Source organism: Pseudorasbora parva, chromosome 1 (genome assembly GCF_024679245.1).
Source record: "Pseudorasbora parva isolate DD20220531a chromosome 1, ASM2467924v1, whole genome shotgun sequence".
In the NCBI taxonomy this organism is placed as follows: Eukaryota; Metazoa; Chordata; class Actinopteri; order Cypriniformes; family Gobionidae; genus Pseudorasbora; species Pseudorasbora parva.
Genome location: NC_090172.1, coordinates 17,182,326 through 17,194,829, shown reverse-complemented (window position 1 = coordinate 17,194,829; position 12,504 = coordinate 17,182,326). Strand labels below are relative to the sequence as shown.

General features: G+C 35.2%; 1 long non-coding RNA gene across 1 annotated transcript; it reads right to left on the bottom strand.

Annotated features, from left to right (window-relative positions):
- Nucleotides 1-5,580: 5,580 nt before the first annotated feature.
- LOC137083334 (uncharacterized) lies at nucleotides 5,581-8,624 on the bottom strand. Its single transcript, XR_010906478.1, has 4 exons — nucleotides 8,331-8,624; nucleotides 7,962-8,060; nucleotides 7,645-7,691; nucleotides 5,581-5,619 (listed from the first exon to the last, which is right to left on the bottom strand). It is a non-coding gene; the product is annotated as an uncharacterized lncRNA (long non-coding RNA).
- Nucleotides 8,625-12,504: the final 3,880 nt, after the last annotated feature.

Here is a 12,504-nt window from a genome sequence, read left to right as displayed (position 1 = left end):
GCAGATCAACGAGCAGATTTTCTCTCCGATACGTTAGGAGATTCAACTGAATGTGGAGGATTTTGAACTGTGACGAATCTGATAATGATTGACAAGGCAGTTAAACGGTGACGGGATGCACGTAACTAAGCGACAGAGTCCGCTAAAAATGGCGAAGTAGTATGTCCCGAAGTTTGCATACTTTTCTGCTAAACACTCAAAAGTATATACCTTTTCTTCACAAAAAGAGTACATACTTTTAGGACGTAGTATAAGTAGGTGAATTGGGACGCAGCAAGAGTAATAAACCAGAAAAAAACAAGACACGGGTCTACTAATAACAAATAGGTTAACTAATAATGAGCAGATGATACTGGGAAATTAAGTCCAAGAATAACAGAGCCTATGGAAATTAAGCTGCCATGCAGCTGCAGCTGACCTGGTACAGATACCTTGAGTTGTCGTTTGACTAAAACTAGACTAAAATGACAAGACTTTTAGTCGACTAAAACTTGACTAACTAAAAAAGATACGTGCACTAACAAGGACATTTTGCACAAGACTAAGACTAAATTAAAAATAGGTGATAAAATTAACTGCTAACTTACTCTTAAACATACCCGGGTAAGTCACATAACCTGCTTTCTGGAATACTCCCCTGATCTGCCCCTATCTTGGATGGTCTTTATGTGGTTTGGACATGGCAAGCCACCAATCTCTTGATATGACCTGGAAATAAAAATAATAATTACTTTGCTGAACTGGTAGGAAAAAACTCACCTTGAACTCTGAACTCTGTTTTTTTCCCCCTAGATCAAATGTTTAATTTGAACTGAGTTAAATTTTTTGGTATTGAACATTAAAAAGTTTTTTTTATTTTTTTTTTATTTTACATTTTGGATACATAATGTTTCCAATTTTAATCATAGAAATATATATTATGTAGATGCCTCATTCGGCCAATCTGCGCAGGCACTAATGAGGAATATATATATATATATATACACCGTAATTCCTCAAATAAAGACTGGGGCCTTTATTTACCTGAACTGCCGATGGGAATCGGCTTTTATTTGAAGCAGGCTTTTATTAGGGGCTGGGCTGTATTTCTAATTCCATCTGTTTGAAATATAATTGCTTTATGTAAACCGTTTTCAAATATCATAGATTTTTTTAAGAAACATTTGCAAAAATATCACCATACAACAAAATAATATAATTTTTTTTTGTAATTCTGCGCGCAGCTCCGCATCCGAAGATGAACGAGTTCACAGCGAATCTAGGCGAGCATGACGTCTCATCACACCGGCCCCCAGTTTGAACACAAATTAGGTGCTTATATTTACAATTGAGCCTACAAAAGCAGAAATAAGCCATTTAAAATATAGATCCAGGTTTAAGCAAATAAATAAATAAATCACGACATTAAAGTTTAGTGAAATTAGGAAATATTTAAGAGTGTTAATTTAGTGCATATTTTGTTCTCATGTCACAAGTAATAATATCAAGCAAAGTTTTACTGAGTTTTACACAATTCTTTTGTAGTGTGGTTTTTGGTGAAATGTACTAAAATAAATATGCACGAAATAACCTGTGCACGTTAGCTCACTTCTTGACGCGTTGGTTTATAGAACAATTACTCCGAAACGCCCTCTGTCGTTTCAAAGAATAGCACAATGGCGAGCGTGTTAAGTATATATGCCTCGTCTGTTTGGGGAGGAGCGCGCGCAGTCAGTGGAGACAGGCGAAAGTATAAACAAGAACTGCAAGCAGTTGTACGGGGCCAAGCCCCAGAAGGGGCTTTCGCCGAATGCAGAGCCACCTTTATAAGGTTGTCCCCCACGGGACTCGAACCCATAACCTCTGGGCGTGGTGTCCGTTGCTCATCTTGTTGCGCCACCGGCCAGGCTTGTATTCAAACACCTGCTGAAGTTCCATTGTTCTAATGAGAGTCGACTCAAAATGAAGATTTTTTTTCAAAGAAATGCACAGCATTTAATATTTAAAAAGTTCTGTTTAGTTCAATCTCAGAATGACTCAGCATCTGAAACAGAAGGATAGTTTGCAAATAACCATTTAGAATGCTAAGCTAACTAGCATAAAGACACGAACACAGGCAAGGTCAACTTCAGAGACGGATTTCTCAGAAACGGTAGCGAATATCAAAAATCCGTTCAGTCATTGCTGTGCGGCTCGGTCCGAAGATCGTCTGAGCCAAATTTGGACAAAATTGGACAAAATTTGTAGGAGGAGTAGCGAAAAAACTGTTTTTCACTTGTTTAAATATGGCGGACAGTAACATGTTTGGAAAATGACAAATGATATATCTTCGGAATCTGCATAAGTCAGGGAACAAAATGACATAAATTATATCAAATTTGGACAAAGTGTTCAAAAGTTATAAACGTTTTAGCATAAATTCCTATATCTCTGGAACGCTAGGTGGCGCTGTTCTGAAACTTCTCAGGTACGTTCGGGACATGCTGACGGTCACGCATACTAAATTTTGTGCAGATATGTCAAATATTTCAAAAGATATCACATTTTATGACAAAAATCCAAATTGCGGTCACGTGGTTCATTCGATCCTAACATATCCGGTATCACCGGATTCGGCATGTCACGCGGAATCCATAAATATCAATTATATGATTTTCTGATAAAGCGTTCAGAAGTTATAGGCAAAAATAGCCTTTTTTCATATCTTATGACCCCTAGGTGGCGCTGTTCCCAACTTTGGCATGTACCCTCAGATCATGGGTGTGATGAAGTGTACCAATTTTCGTTTTGATTGATCAAAGTTTGGCCGAGATACAGCCTCAGAACCAAATTTGGGGCAACCTCATTGAGTTCATGACATCATAACTTTTGAACAAAGAAGAATAAAAAAAATCTGTTAAGTCATGTCTGTGCAGCTCAGTCCAAAGATTATTTTTCTCAAATTTGAACAAAATCGGACAAACTTTGAAGAAGGAGTAGCAAAAAAACTGAATACTGTACTTTTCAAAATGGCCTTTACTGTAATGGGAGGAGCCTTAATGTAAGATAATGAATGTGATCAACATGAGGAGAGAAATCAGGTGTACTAAGTTTCATTTCTCTGTATCAAAGGGTTCAAAAGTTATAACAGTTTAAATGTTGAATATTTGGACTGGTGGTGGCGCTATAGAGTTGGTTGTAGAGACTCCAAATTTGGAGCAATTACTTTTCATAAGCATCACTACAAGTGTGCCAAATTTCATCATTTTCCTACTTACGGTTCATAGGGCTGCCATAGGAACCCAGTGGGAAGAAAAAGAATAATAATAATAATAATAATAATAATAAAGTATACTAACAATTCCAATAGGGGCTACAGCCCCTTCGGGGGCTTGGCCCCTAATAATAATAATAATAAAGTATACTAACAATTCCAATAGGGGCTACAGCCCCTTCGGGGGCTTGGCCCCTAATAAGGCTTGAGACGGTGCTGCGCGAAGCTGAGCTTCGAGGCTTGGGTGCGACACCCTTAAGACATAAAAGAGACAAGAGGCTAATATTAGGTGCGTCTTAATCAGCTCCCTAGTTCAGTAGTCAGGGCACTGATCAGAACATACCGGTAAGTCAGTGGGCTGACTCCCTGATCAGTGCCCTTACTACTGATGGAGCAGATTGAGGTGCACGCATTGTGAAGATCGATATTTGTAGCCTGCCTGACACAACTTTTTCACAGACGTCGCATCTCTCATATACTACAGTAGCCTATTTAAAATGGCACATGCATCCGTTATATTCTCAATTTAATTTACAAAGCAATCCCTGTAAAGTTTTTAGGTTAACTATAGAAGAGACCAGGATTAGTGTGTCGCACTGGCATGACTCGCATTGGGGTGCGTGGCATCAGGATGGTTTTGCATTAAATTAACAGCATTTAATGGAGATTGTCCAGTCAATTTCCCCCGGCCTTTATTTGTTCGTGCTGACCACGCCCCCGGCCACTATCAGAGGCCCAGCGTTTAATTGACTACAGGCTTTTATTTGAGGAAATATGGTGTATATATATATATATATATATATATATATATATATATATATATATATATATATATATATATATATTAGGGCTGGGACTTTAACGCGTTAATTAAGATAAATTAATTACGTGACTTTAACACATTAATTAATTACGCAAAAAAAAAAAAAAAAATTTGACCACACTTATTTTTGCACCGCGGAACGTTTTTCAATGAATGAGTTTCGACGGACCGATTATACTGGAACACCAACTAGCGCTCCGGAGTCACGACAATAACAAACCATGTGCGCGTCTCAATCAGCTCCCTAGTTCAGTAGTCAGGGCACTGATCAGTGAGTCAGCCCATTGACTTATGTCCTGATCAGTGCCCTGACTAGTGAACTAGGGAGCTGATTGAGACCCAGGGCATGAGCGAACATAAACGAAGAAGCTGATGAGACCATGGATGAGACCGCTTTGCTCGGCCCCGTTGATGGGAAATTTTGTTTTAAAAAACGAAAGAATGGAATCGTCGACAAGCGCACGGTTGTGTGCAAGCTATACAACAAGGAATTTGCGTATCACCGCAGCACATCAAGCCTCAAATATCACAAGTATGCTTTTGCTACACTTAATGGCAAACATTGCGCTGGTCTGCTGGACTAAAAATACATGTGAAAAATTACTTCTCATTGTTCTCAGGTCAAATATTTATATGCAATTAGAATGCGATTAATTTCGATTAATTAATTACAAAGCCTCTAATTAATTAGATTCATTTTTTTAATCGAGTCCCGGCCCTAATATATATATATATATATATATATATATATATATATATATATATATATACACTGTAAAACCCAACAAGTTACGGTAACTCAAACCATTTGAGGAAACCGATTGCTTCAAACCAATTAAGTTTTAAAACCATTAAGTATGAGTACTGAAAACTCATATACATTGAGTTAAATTAACTCATATTTTAGTGTTGTTTAAGTGTTAAAACTTATATTTTAGTGTTGTGTTGATCAATTATTAAGAGTAAACTGAACTTAAAGATTTTAAGTTAATTTTATTAATTCAGTTTGAATTCAGGTAACAAATCTAACTAAGTCTTAACAACTACATGGTTACTTAAATGGTTTTAGGAAACAGATTGCGGCAAATGGTTTAAGTTCGTCAAACTCAAAGTGATTAAGTTACATAAGACTAAGCACAAGCTAACATTGGTACAAAATGAAGACAGAACAGGAGGGTATTTTTAAGTAATTTATTGAAATATAACATTTACATCATAAATACAGTATGCCATATGTTCACAAATATAACTAGACAAAAAATATTAGACTTTTTCACCAAATAAAACAGCACAAACATGTTTAAAAAAGTCATAACATTTAAATAACAAAACATATAAAATAAAAAAATTATGTAAAAAGGTACGTTTCCTCAAAAAGCAGAAGCACTGTATGATCTTTAATGTACTCTAAGTGTATTGCACTGACCGAAGACTTGGCAGACATCACCACCTCATCTTTAAAGACAATCAAAGCATCCAGTGGGTTTAAAGGTAACGTTTCCTCTTCCTCCTCCACAGTAAGGATGGTGACTGTTGGCTTCTGCACCTGGTCAAGCTCCTTTTTCTATATGCATTGGAAAAAAAGTTTGTATGTCACCACATATAAAAATAACCCTTGTCAGGGCAGACACCATATTTCAATTTTCATAAATAAAAAAAACGTTATAAGGAACGGATTATTGTTGATTTAATTGGGCGTGTGCTTATTTAAAACCCTGTAGTTCAATTTTGTAAAGATGTTAAGTTGTTTGTCAGCAAGGTTTAATTGGGGGAAAAACATTTTCAGGGGTGTATCAGCCGAATGTTCTAGACCTTGAATTGAATGACGAATTGAATTGAATTGAATTCAAGCGATAATGCACACATTGCAAAACATTTGTTTTTCATGTCAGTATGTCATAAATAGAAAGAGGCAACAGTTTACTGTCAAAGATTTGTCGCTCACATCACGCCGCATCCAGTGTAGACAACATAACGGACTATAAGGGGCTCTTTTGTCCTGTCGCGCTGCTCACAAGGTGAAACAAGACAGATTTGATTAACAAATTTTAAATGGATAATGGCAAGACACCCTTGGTGTAAATTACGTTCTTCTTTCAGATTAATATAATCAGAGCGGTATTAATAAATGTCCTGGTTAATCCAAGCATTATAATGGCAGTAAATGGCTGTCCAAAACTTGAAGCCAAAAAAGTGCATCTATTCATTATAAAAGTAATCCACATGACTCTGGAGGGTTAATAAAGTACTTCCGAAGTGAATCGATGGGTTTATATAAGAAAAATATCCATATTTAACTCGTTATAAAATAAGAAAATAACTAGTTTCCGGCGCAACGATGACGTCGGATATAGCGTAAAAAAGCATAACAGCCACGGCGTTGACGGCGGATGCAGCGTAAAAAACATAAATGATGTGATGATGATGTCGGGCGTTGCACAAGCGTTTTGAATCACGAGAGGATATTTTTCTTACACAAACCCATCGATTTAATTCAGAAGGCCTTTATTATTCCCCCGGAGCCATGTGGAGCACTTTTAAAATGGATGGATGCACTTTTTTGGGCTACAAATTTTGGGCTGCCATTCACTGCCATTATAAAGCTTGGACGAGCCAGGACACGTATTAATATAACTCTGATTGTATTCGTCTGAAAGAAGAATGTCATTTACACCAAGGAGGACTTGAGGGGGGGAGTAAATCAGGGTGAACGATTCCTTTAAGCTTGAGCTGAGATTGGTTTATTATGTGTCAAATAAGCTTTTGCTGTGCTCAATGTATATGCTAATGAAAGCCTAAATTAAACGTTTTGAAGACTAGATTTTCAATGGACAGATTAATAAAATTCTTATGTGTTTGGAACAATATGAGGGTTGGTAATTTATGAATCATGACTGAATTTGTATTGGCAAGTGGACTATACATTTAAGACAACTTGAATGATCAACTATCAGTCACTGTAACCACACCATGCATTTATGCTGGTGGCAGCTGAAAGGTTAACATGTTGCTAAATAAATGTAATGTAGTTTTGACATGTGTCCTGCCTTGTGTCTTGAAAACATCTCCTGACTCTTCCTTTTAAATAGTAACAGAACTGCCAGGATCGTAGTTTTTTTTTATGATTCATGACAAGACTTCTTTCAACCACTGCAAATCTAGCATTGCCAATTACCTTACACCTTTACAAACCCAAGGCAACTTCAGGATAACTGCCAGTGAAAATATAACACACGAAATGTTTCTGTTTATATTAGGAAAGCCGACTATAACAACAACTTTCAAGACTTGACCAGTATTCTCCTGAAGCAATACAACATGACTTTGAATGATAGACAGACTGGTCTTTGGACTTTAAGCCTTTTAAAAAAATCATATTGCTTCAGAAGACTTACAAGTTGTGCTAAAAGACATTTATGGTCATAATTACGTTTGCAAAAATAGCAATTCATTCAAAAATTAAAATCGAAGAACAAACTTATATTTGTATGAACATTATGTAACTGTTCATAACGTTATCATTTGCATTTTGCACAGTAACGTTACAAAATTCCATTGATTTGTTCAATGTTAATTCTATCTTACTTACTCATAGAATTGTAGCCACGTTGCTGCCATTGCACCTTCGTCTTTGCTCTGAAAAGATTTAAAAGCATGGCAACAATGTGTTAGTGTGAGTTTCAAATGAGAAAACGTCATGAGGAACAAATAACAGTTTAAAATTTTATCTAACGTTAGCAAAACAGGATCTAAAATGCTCCTCAAGTCACTTTGTTCACCCCGGAGCTTCAGCTGCTTTAGTCAAATTAACTAGCATCACATATGATAGAGGAAACTCGAATTCGATTAACAATACATTTAAAACGATTGTAATATAAGGAATGCGTGAGTTTGCATTAACGTTACCTTTTGCTTTAACGTAAGTTAGTTAACGTCACTGTGGCACGAGACGAGAGACATGGAAAGATGGCCAACTGTCTCAAAAGCCAGCGTTTATCTGTCCGACTGTGAGAAAGCACAAACATATATTTTTTTATTCCCCGCTGACAAACTGCAGTGTAAAACAGCATAATTAACTCCAAACGTGTACATTACCGTTGATAACACTAGTGCAATAGCGCATTTGCTCCTAATGTTAGATTGTTTGCTGGCTAACTTTACACACAACATTACTGAGCTGGTTAATCTTCGGATAAACATAATAGAGGTACGAAAATAACACTGAAAACGTTCAAACATGAGCGAAATATGAATAAATAAGTTTGAAACGCTTACCTTTTGTTTTTCTTGACTGTAGCGCGAGCCGTCCTGCTGTGACTGGACTGAAGGAGGGAAAATGGCGCGGTTTTTGTTACCTCGGAAACTCACTGGGATGATACTTTGACATGACTAAATGTAATGACTTTAAAAGAGCTTAATGTAAGACTGTAGGCTTAATATGAGGTAGATTAATGTATATACTATTGTTTATTTATTTATTTTATCAGCTTTTAGTTATTTAATTGGCCATAGATGTAAAATACTAGATTAAATAAATATCTGTAACTTAAACCATTAGAGTTAAAAAGTTTTAGTAAATTATTTAGATTGAGGTTTGCTTACAATAATACGTTTTTGAGTTAACATCACACATATTTGTTAAGTTGAATTAACTTTTTTGGTAACATTAAGTAAAATGAACTTATTTCATTTAGTGAATTTCACTGTTAGGTTTTACAGTGTATATATATATATATATATATATATATATATATATATATATATATATATATATATATATATATATATATATATATATATATATATATATATATATATATGTGTGTGTGTGTATTTTTGTTTGTTTGTTTTGCTCTCATAGAATTGTTACCTATTTACACAATTATATGACTGGCACACAGCAACGGTTGGAGTTAAAAATCTGCATTTGTGTTCTACTGAAGAAACAAAGACCTACATGTTGGATGCACTAGGGGCAAGCAGATAAACATCAAATTTTAATTTTTGGGTGGACTAACCCTTTAAATAAATCAATTTCTGTCAGTTTACTGGTGTTTGCACCATTACTTAACTGCCAAAAAAGCATGCGTGATGAGACAGAGGCTGACGTGGATTTAATATCCATAAGCAAACGTTTTTTTAGAGATAGTTCAACCGGGCAAAATCGGCAGGCAGGATATCAGTAATGTGGAAACAGGCAATGGTAAATCTCATGTATTATCATGGGGCTTATCATGATTACAATTATCATTATGGCGCTGTGGGTATAAACGTTCCCACAGCATCAATTCGATGCAGCATGAGTTTCCTTTGAATGGCATGCCTCGGTTACAACTGTAACCTTGGTTCCCTGAAGAGGGCTTGAGATGCTGCTTTAGCCTGCCATACTTCCTGTGTGCCTTTCAGCAACTTGTTAAACCTATTAAAAGCTAGTGTTGCACTGAGCCAGCTTTATAGTTTCCTGGTTCGAGATGTCACCTGCCTCTGATGTCCCATCACACAATTGAACGGATTTTACTTGTGCTTTACGGTGTATATTCAGCTGTTAACACGTTATTTCACAGTATAATTGTTGCATATATTTAATGTAGTTACTATAGAAATAACTTTAAATTATGCATAACTACTAAACCTTAATAACTAAATCTCTAAACCTCTAAATAACTAAACCTAAAGCAAAATAAACCCTAACCCTAACCCTATAGTACATGAGTATAAGTACATGGAGTAACTTAAATGTTCTTAAATGTATAATGAGGAGATACCCCCCTTCTGTGTAAAGCGCTTTGAGTGCCTTGAAAAGCCCTATATAAATCGAACACATTATTATTATTATTATTATTATTATTATTATTATTATTATTATTATTATTATTATTATTATTATTATTACAGTATAGCAAAGACACCTTAAAAATAAAGACTAAAAGTTCTTAATGATGCACAATGCTTCTTGATATACTTTGCACATGCTTTTATGCATTTGTCAGACACTCAAATGACACTTCAAGGTATGGATAATAAAAGTTAATACATTTCCTGGGACTCAAAGTAGCTGGGATGACCAACTTCAGAATTTTATGATCCAAAAATGTTGTCCTTTGGCTAACATGACCCAACTGTCCATGGTGCAGCACTGAGACCAATAAACCACTTACGTTTGTTTTCTGTTCATGTCTTTCTGAATATTCAAGTCTCTTTAAATATAATTGTGTATATGTGTGTAACATACATTTTTGGAATCATAAATTAAAATTGTAATATTTAGCTTTAAAGCTTATATGGTAAGTTTTGTTGAAGGTTACAGATTAAACCTGGGTAATGCTCTCAGCATTAAAAGACATAAGGCGGGTGTACTATGCAGTGCATTTGATGGTATGTGTGTGTATGAAGCTCAAAGTCTGTCAGATAAAGTGCAGATGTGCTTTGAATTCCGACAGAGCTAAACTATAATTATGTCCTCACACACACATTTGCGTGAGCTTCCCTTGCTTCTGAAGGTCACTGGAATATGTTCGTGTTACACACCAGAAAATAATTAAAATATTCATTATATAATAAGAATAATTTAAAAGAACAAAGTTCCCCAGAGAGTCCTCTTTTTTCTTTTTCTTTTTTTTTAACAAAGCTCAAATTTAAAAAGCTCTGGGCTGTGTTTTTTTAAAGCATTGTTTAAGTAGATTGTAAAATCATTGGCACCAAATGGTCTTTGCAATCAACTTAGCTCAGAATGCTTTTAAGAATCGCAGCCCTGGTTATTAATATTTGGCAAAATCTTGTAGAGTTGTTGAACTACTTCCTATTTCTTGTTCTTTTCAAATGAACTGAAATCTGGATCTCTGAAGTTGCAGTGGTGGCTAATGTTTGACCTCTGGCTCTGAGCTTGAAAACGGCTCTTCCGTTCGACAGATTGTACCAGCCATCTTGATTTGCGACCTGATTTACGGAGGCGAACCTCTACCCAATCTGCAGCACATTGCTAAATCAATATGGCTGTTGACGAATGCCCCTCCTGACAAATGAGGTGGCGGAAATTGACTGAAAACGTTTGCTAGTTTGCTGCTTCAGAATTCATTTCTACCCGAGGAAAGCCAGATGTTTTCCTGACATCTGTGACACTGAAAATCTTCATCTAAAATAAGAATGAACTTTTGCTTTAAAATAATGGCTGTGAATGTCAATGTTCATTTGTCATATTTTGCAAATGTAACCTGTAAATTCAAGTTTATTTGTATAGCGCTTTTTACAATACAGAATTGTTTAAAAGTTATGAACCAATAACCAATAATTTTAATGGAATGTTTGTTCAGTTATCTGGGCATATATTTTTAAAACATCTTAGAATTACTCACAAGAACACTGCTTAGAATTGACTTAAGAGTAAAAAAATATTGGCTCACGGCTTAAAAGTTAGTTATCAAGCATCCCAATCACATTTTAAGTAAAGTGTAGGACTAAATCTTAAGTGTCAGTCTTAGCGTAGATTCACGACACTTTGCTGTGCCACAAACGGGATTTTGGATGATGTCATAGGCATGAACCAATCACTGAATAGATGTCCTTATTTAAGAATATTCTCAGATAAATTCACATTGAATTTTTAAATTCCTAAGAGGGGTTTACATTCAACACACATTTGACAATAAAGAGTTTTCAAGAGAATACATTATAATATACACATTTGAAATGAAAGATAAACATGTTTTCATCCATGTTTTAATTAGAATTTTTAAACTGGTGTGCTGTGTGACCTGCCTATATATATAGCCTAGATTTTTTTAATATAATCAGCCACCATGGTTTCCAAAATAAAACCGAACTGGCAGGAGGAAGAAGTGATTGAACAGCCTTTTTTTATAATAGCCTAAAGCCCAAAAATAACCAGCACTGAAAAAGATGATGCCTGCTCCGTCCAAACGATACCGTTTTGATTAATTGCTCATCGTCAAACATTTCAAACACATTCTCCCTCTCTTGAAAGATTTTACACACGTCTCTGCAGATCTAACTGAATATTTGTTTTATTCTATTTTTTTTTTTTTTTAATTTTTACAAAATATACGTGTATGTATGTTCGATTACCACAAGCTGTTTTAATAAAGTTTAATTAGTTAACCTTGTATGTCATTTTTACTCTTTGAAAGTGTTGCAGATGTTGATTATAATTAATTTACTGGGTAACGCTTTAGATTACGGCCCAGAAAGTACTGCATAATTAAAGTGAATTTACAGCATAACTTTCTGTAATTATAGTGTAACTATAAAGTAAGTATATGGGAACAATATGTAATATTGGGGGAATAAAGGGTAACTATCAGGAAAATTAACAAATTATTTATCCTGTAAGTATTTTTTAATTAAGGGGTAATTATACAGTAAATATTTTTAAATCAAGGGGTAATTTTCCGTGTAGTTACGGGGTAAGTATGAATATGCGGGCTGTAAATTA